Here is an 8,651-nt window from a genome sequence, read left to right on the forward strand (position 1 = left end):
ATTACATAATGTAAATATATTTTAAAGAAAGTCTATTGGTAAACCTGTTACTGTAAAATATTTTAGAAATAAAACACGAAGAACAAAATTCTGCAAAAACCAAGGCTGCAGGAGTGATATATAAATCAGTTTTACACAACGCCATAGCTTCACTCCAAGTATATTGACACCAATACAAATCAAGCCCTGAAGGATCAGTCATTTCATCCAGATTCAAGTCTCTGTACTTGGCTCACTCTTGTGGCCAGATGCAAACATAACTTTGGAAAGATAGTGGTATCTTGAAAACCTAGAATGTTTTGAATGGCTCCATCCTGTGGAAAGCTATTGCAACAACAGCAACACATAAATAAATGAAAAATAAAAAAACACAGAAAAACAAATATTGTTTCAATACATACTGTACAGACATATTAGTATGTTTTTTAAGGATGTCACCCAATTTGAAGTCAGCCATTTCTCTGCCTAATGCTACCCCAACTTTGTTGGCCCTGAACATCCAGAAGAAGTTATACAAGGGATAAAGGTGAACATAAATAACCACCTTACGAACAAACATGTCACAAAAGATATCAACATTAGAGGGCCTTTCTTTCTTCTGACCTGCAACAACCAAACTGTTTGATTGACCTAAAAAAATCCCAGAAAACACCAACTACATCAAATTAAGATTATTATTTAGAATAAAACGCACAGAAACATGTTCCTGAAGTGAAAATGTGTACATGAAGACAGAAGAGACACATCTGGAAATAGCTCCTGTGCTTTCTTCCCACTCTTTCACTCTTCCCTCCCCTCCCTGTCTGCGCTTTTATTTATGACTTTTGGACAAGCCGTGCTGCAAGTGTTGCATGCTTTCCTGGCGAGCTGAGAGACATTGGTAGTAAATATCAGAACATGAACATAATCCCCTCAAGCTGCGGAGGGTTTCTGCTGTAAACAGATAGGAGAGCACGAGATGTGAATGAAAATTACAGGGCAAAAAGAACAACAAAAAGCTAGAATTTAAAAAAAAAAAACACTAAATTATATAACAATATAAAGCTCACTAAACTAAAATGACCTCCACAGTCACCGGATCCAAAAGAGCAGCTTTGGGATGTGGTGGAATGAGAGATTCGCATCATGGATCAAATCTGCAGCAACTGCGGGATGCTATCATGATTCAAGTACCAAAATCTCTGAGGAATGTTTCCAGAACCTTATTGAATCTGTGCCATTAAGGATTAAACCTTAAATGCATGAATGTTTTGCCAGTCTTTACATATTTGGGTCTTCAGCAACCTGGACTTATATCTGACACGCATGGATCTCAATACCTGTCTTGATAATATATCAATTCTGATATTACAGTAACAATTACAGAGGAGTAAAATAAAGCATATTTTGTTACCTTTTGGAGTTTGGAACGGGTTCCATTCGAGCAGATGTTTTAAACCATCATCATGTCCTTGTCAGAGCTAAATTCCCAGTAGGCTACATTCAGCATCTGGCTCATATTCGTGATCTAAAACATATTTTCAACATCTTTAAAATCAATATTTTGCTTCTTCACCAGATCCAGCATCAAGTGACAGTGACACTAATATTTGATTGCGTTCAAATTGCTCTGCAGTAAATCGCTCATCCATTTCAAGTTTTGCTGATGATATTACCTAATCTTTTGTTTTCTGCCTGCGGTAACTATAAGTGAAACTATTCATCGTTGTGTATCAGACAATGCCACCTTGTGGTATAAAGGTGAACTGCACTTATTCAGGCAGCAAAGATTCAATTATTGTTGTGCAGAAAAACAAACTTACACTGTGTTACACACCTCGTTAGTGACCTATACAATTTTACAGAAAATTCATGGGAAAACAGACATTCTTTTAATTGCATTATTTGTTTTCTTGTTATATTGATTAATATGAATTGATTATGGAATAATAAAAGGTTGTTCCCTTTCGCGGAAACTCACAATGCGTCAATGACGCTGTGGGAACGCCCCTGCAAGAATGCCTCTGAGCACTTGTGTCAACTAGTGCAATGGCGAGAATGAGCATCACGGGCAGGTGACGTCATGACCAGGAAAGGATAAAAGCACATCCGGAATCGCCCCGCGTCAACTTCTGTGCCTCAGCAGCGCTCTGTTTCTTTGTCTGTCATATTGTTGTCTATCCTGTTAAACAAGCAGATTATATTAAATGGCGTCCAAACAGATATTCAAGCAGTGTGTTTCTCCTTGCCCTCGTTTCCTTACGGGTGGGGATACACACAAGCTTTGTGTTATTTGTTTGGGAGCGGAGCATGCGATGTCAGCCTTCGAGGGGACATTGTGAGAGGCTCCCGCTTCGCACACTCCGCTCTCGGCTGTCACACTTTGAGGGTGTTCGGGTGACCGTTCCCTGTAGTTCGGGCCCGGGGATCGCAAATGGATCTCCCAGTGCTCTCTCTCCGGAGTCAGAAGCCTGCGCTGTGGTTCCTTCTGCTTCGTGAGAGGCATCGGTGCCTCAACTCTCTAATTCTGAGGAACTAGACGTTTTAAACTTCGACATAGGGGAAGAAGAAATGCCAGCTTATTACACACAGTGGTACACCCAGATCAGTCTCTGGTGATGGAACAAGAAGTGAAAACACTTTTAGCGAAGGAGGCTATAAAGGAGGTTTCTCTGGCCGACAGAGACTCATGGTTCTACAGCTGGTACTTTATTGTTCTGAAAAAGGATGGGAGGTTGTGTCCCATTTTAGATCTTTGTCTTGTCAATCGTCCAGTCATGAAGTTGAAGTTCAAGATGCTTACATTGAAACAGATAGAGACCTAAATCAGATCCAAGGAATAGTATGTCACAATAGATCTCAAAGATGCAGATCTAACTTTGAGATCTTCTAATAGTGCAGCTCTTCTAAAAGTGTACTTTCTCCTGCTCAGACAACCACCTACCTAGGTGATAATGAGGGCCGTGCTCTCGCCTGTCCGTGTCGCTTCGATCCTCACAGCCGTAATAGAGATAAGGCTAGGCCAGGCGCTCACTGTAAAACAGTTTCAGAGACTGCTAGATGGCAGCTGCCTCCAACATTATTCCGTTCGGCCTGCTGTACATGAGACCCTTACAGTGGTGGCTCAAGACAAAAGAGTGAGTGTCTTTTTAGTAGGCCAGGCTGAATTTGGTTCTCAAACCTTATTTCTATTAGACGGTCCTCCCTTGGAGCTGCCGGTCAGGGGGGACCTTCTTTTCTCAGGTTTAGAGATTCCCCATCCTCACTTAGAGGCATTCAACCTGTGGGTCTTGCCTCTGAGGGGGCCCGACACATAAAATCTGGGCTCTCAACTGAGGTTGTAGACTCCAGAGCTCCATCCACGAGGAAACTTTATGTTCTGAAATTAAGAATTTTTACCTCTTGGTTTTTTCAACATCAGTGGGATCCAGTTAATTGAGTTCCTCCAAGACCGTTTATCGTCAGGGTTATCCCCTTCTACTCTGAAGGTTTATGTTGCGGCTATCACTGCCAACCATGCTCCCTCTCGGGGTTTATCTATTGGAAAAGATCCTCTTATTATTAGTTTCCTCTGTGGCACCCTGAGGCTGAGGCCTGCAGTTCGTTCCAGAATTCCATCCTGGGATCTAGCTGTTGTTTTAGAAGGTCTATCTGTTGCTCCCTTCGAAACCTCTTGTGTCTGTCTCAGATAAATTATTGACCCCCAAAACCGTGTTCCTTCTAGCTATTTTCTCTCTAAAAAGAGTTGGAGACCTCCAGGCCCTGTCTGTGTCTTCTTCATGCCTTGAGTTTTCGCCTGGCATGGCTAAGCGTTCCTCTATCCCAAACAAGGTTGTCTTCCTAAGGTTGCAAGACCTATTGTACTGCAGGCATTTTGTCCTCTCCTCTTCAAAGATTCAGACCAGGAGAAACTGAACCTCATGTGTCCAGTCAGAACACTGGATACCTATGTTCACAGATCTTCACGTTGGAGAAATTCTGATCAGTTGTTTGTGTGCTTTGGTCAAGAAAGGCCTTCCTGCATCTAAACAGACGGTTAGCAAGTGGATAGTTGAGGCTATTTTTATTGCATATGAGGTTCTGGGCCATTATTCTCCTTTATCTATCAGAGCCCACTCTACTAGGGGTATGGCGGCTTCTAAAGCCTTACGTTCAGGGGTATCTATTCAAAAGGTTTGTGACGCAGCTGGCTGGTCCTCACCACTCACGTTTGTTAGATTTTATGACTTGGATATTGATACCCCGGAGTCCAGAGTTCTCATGCCTTGACATCGTGACAGGTTCTCGGATGTATGCCATTCGGGTATTCTCGTTCCCACAGCGTCATTGATGCATCGTGAGTTTCCTCGAAAGGGAACGTCTCAGGTTACGACTGTAGCCATAGTTCCCTGTGATAGGGAATAAGACAATGCGTCACTTTGCCATACCTCCTTCATCCCTGAGATCTACTGCTTTGGCTTTTGTAGAAGCTGATGCGGGGCGATTCCAGATGTGCTTTTATCCTTTCCGATTCCAGATGTGCTTTTATCCTTTCCTGGTCATGACGTCACCCGCCTGTGACGCTCATTCTCGCCATTGGACTAGTTGAGACGCATTGACAAGTGCTCAGACGCATTCACGCAGGGGTGTTCCAACAGCGTCTTTGACGCATCGTCTCGTTCCCTATCTCAGGGAACTATGGTTACAGTCGTAACCCGAAACAATATCAATCTTTAAAAAAATGTACGAGGAGGAGAGTAGTGAATGATGTCCCTGGTATGTATAGGCTTACACTCTAAAAAAAATGCTGTTTTTTTTAACCCAACTTTGGGTCAAATATGGACAAACTCAAACATTGGGTTAAAAATGTCATTAAAAATTTAACCCAATGGCTTGGTTTGTCCATATTTGACCTAAAGTTGGGTTAAAACAACTGAGTCACCACCTAACAGTTTCTGTTCTTGGACTTATCTATAAAAACATAAAAGGAACATTACTAGAACATAACAAATTCGCACCAATACCACTTTTACCTCAAAAACACTGGGAACATCACAGGGAGTGACACATTTCAACAGAAACAAAGTATGAGAAACTTTCTGCTGACACTTTATTCACTTGTAATTGAAAACAGCATGGTGTGCCCTCAGATAAAGGAACTACTGTGAAGTCAATTAATTAAAGAACAAGAGTGGGCACTGTGTTGCCATGGCAACAAAAGACGAATAGCAAGTGATTATAAGAGTAAAATATTCTCTGACTGCTGTAATATCAGTCAGTTAGCGTAGTGCAACCAGCCGCTCAAGACTGGAAAAATTAAATATGACATTGTGTGCATAGAGAAAAACTCCAGTAAATGATGTCTTCATTTTTCAAATTACAATAAATGTAACAAAAGTTTGATTATTAATAGGCAAGTTTTACAATCGATGTTTAATATGAAAATTTAAAAAAAAATACTAAATTGGATGCTAGCAATTGTGGGCAGTTTGTAAGCAAAACATAAAGATAAAAAAAAGATTTCCGAAACTTGGAGCATGTTGCCATGAGAGTTTTTTTTATTTCTCAAATAACCTGAATTATTACTGAATGTCATGTGGCCCATGAAAGTCCTGTAATATGAGCACAGCAAATTTCAAGAGTTAGATACTTATACACAATATTGAGGATAGTGCTTAGAAATCTGCTAACCTGACCCACAGACATCTGTATTATGAGTGCTATTATACTTAAATTGCATAGTCATTATTCTTTTTAAATTTGGCTGTGCATCACATGGAAATACATCTAGATGATTTGGAGCTCAAATGCGATTGAACTCCATTCTTATTAATTTATACACTACCGTTCAAAAGTTTTTGGTTGTACGATTTTTAAATGTTTATGAAAGAAGTTTGTTATGCTCACCAAGGCTGCATTTATTTGACCAAAACACAATAAAACCATTAATATTGTGAAATTTTACAAATATATTTTTCTATTTTACAATAAAATGTTATTTATTCCTTTGATCAAAGCTGAATTGTCAGCATCATTACTCAAGTTTTCAGTGACACATGATCCTTCAGAACTCATTCTAATATTTGCTGAAATCAGATACCAAATATCATACTTGCAAGACCATATATTATTATAATCATCAATGTTAAAAATTGTCAGTGTTCAGCCCTGGCAGCCTTGTCTGATTTGATGTGGTTTCATGTTTCTGTGTTTGAGCTCATGGCTCTTGGTCTCTGTTTGCTCCTCATGTCCCACCTCCTTGTTTCCAGTTACCACACCCCCCTTTTTTAGTCCTTGTCCTCATTTCACTAATTGTGCTCACCTGATCCTCATCTCTGGTCTCTTTTCCTCATAGACATCATATAGATAGATGCCCTATCGACCGCTATTGCCTATTGGCATGGATGAGCCGTGGGGCCACCATCTTAAACCGGTCCACTCAGTGTAATCTGTATGGCAGGCAGTGTTGTGCAAGTTACTTCCAAACTGTAATACATTAGGTATTACTTGTTACTGTTATTTAAAAGTAATTCATTACCTTACAATATTACTGTCTCAGAATTGTAATGCGTTACATTACTCATGTATTACTTTTGAGTTACTTTCACCAAAATAACTAAGTAGAATTTAACTTTTGGACTGTAACGATATGCAATATGAAACCGAAATCGCGATTCGCCACACGACTCAGATCCACGAACCTACAGAATCGCGACACACCTCTTCCGACTCCAGCGTTATTCTCCTTACCGTCCAGATCCAATGCTGCCTTATCTTTAAATTAGGCTATTAGTATTATTTGAAGTTAACATTTGAAGTTAACCACAAAACTAGTTGAGGATAAATTATTGAAAATTGGGGAAGTCCAGCATTATGGACATGACATTTGCAGTCAAAACTTGAAATAAAAATTCTCAGAAAATACATGTATTGAAACATATATAGGCTACTTCCTTAAAGGACTCCAGACATTAGACAAATATCAGTCTGTTTTATTTTTAATATTAGGGGAAAGACACACATTCATGCGTGACAAAAAAATAGGAGGCAAAATATATTTTTTGTAATTCTGTTAATTACACTGCGCAAATCGGATGAGGGTTGGCTCTCCAGTCTCCATAGAACTTAAAATATTAATTTTATTTTAGTTTTCGTGTTCGCATTTATGAGGAAAAAACAATGTTACAGACGCGACCGCTCTGAACTGGCACTAAAAGACTGCTTTAAAACTTTCACACAGTCTGTTGCCTTTAAGAAGTAAAAGCAGACAATACACTGTAATACAACTGTAATACAAGCCTCACTGAACATGTAACGAGTAAAATATTACTGAAAATTGATTAGTAATGCCTTACACTACTGCGTTACAGCAAAAACTAATATGTTACTGTAATGTATTACTTTTGTAATGCGTTACTCCCAACACTGATGGCAGGTGACATGACCTGTCAGCGCATTTACTGTAATTAATAATATCTCACTGAATACCGAACTGATTTTCACGCAGGGTTTTTTGCTGCAATGGTCATACATGTAGCTATGATACAGGAGACATGGGGTATTTTCTTCACAAAATACAACCAATAGTCCGGTAATGTTAAATCTTACTTGTGAAAAGTAAATCCCGAAGGATAGTCCGCCGATTTGAGAAGCAATATGCTGCACAGTGCTCTGGCATCCAGTGATGCTATGCAACACGATAGGAATAAGACCGGTTCAAGATGGTGGGTGGATTTCTCAGTTCCCAGCCACCAATAGGGCATCTAGTCTGCTTTTCCTCATGTCTTTGCAGGTTTGTCTTGTGTGCTTTGTGAGTTATGCCTGTATATGGTTAATCCTAGTCCTTGTTGTAACATTGAACTTTCCAGCTCTAGTGTATCATTGTTCTTTTTCTCTTTTGATTTTATTTATATTCTAGATTATCGTGTCTAGTTCCCTATCAGTTTATTTTCCTTTTGATTGCTAGTTTCAGTCATTTTATTCCTAGTTCTTTTGTTTGGCTTCTCTAGTCATTCAGTTTTCGCTTCAGTCTTTATTTTATATTTTCTATTTAATTTCATTCTTGTCTTGCTTTGTTATCTTGTTGTGTCTTGTTCAATGTGAGTCTTGTGTTTGTCCCTGCTCTGCAACCTGAGCCTTCCAGACCACTGACATTAACTTCATGGCAGTTTGACCAGTGTTTCAGCAAACAGATAATCAAGCCTCTGGTTCCTACACTCTAAAAAATGCTGGGTTGTTTTAACCCAATTTTGGGTCAAATATGGACAAACCTGAAATGTTGGGTTAAAAATGTAATGTAAAAATTTAACCCAACGGCTGGGTTAGTCCATATTTGACCCAAAGTTGGGTTAAAACAACCCAGCATTTTTTAGAGTGTATAGTGGTCCTCACCATCACTCCACCTGGTGCCGCCTTTTCTTATGCTGACCTCAAGCCTGTGTCTCCCAAGAATGGTTTCAGTGGTCTTCATCCTCCCCTCTCTTCGTGTCGTCAACCTGAACCGTTTCTCACCTCATTCTCCTTGTGCCCCGTCTATAGTCTTGTCAATAAAGCCCCTTCTCTGCTCTTTTGCATCTGGGTCCTATCTCGTGTAGCATCTGAGAAAAAAATAGTGCTGCACTAATATTTTTGTGGAAACCATGATACATTTTTAGGATGCTTTGATATGAAAAAAAAAACTGCATTTCTTTGAA

This window comes from Pimephales promelas, chromosome 16 (assembly GCF_988280905.1).
Source record: "Pimephales promelas chromosome 16, fPimPro1.hap1.1, whole genome shotgun sequence".
Classification (NCBI taxonomy): Eukaryota; Metazoa; Chordata; class Actinopteri; order Cypriniformes; family Leuciscidae; genus Pimephales; species Pimephales promelas.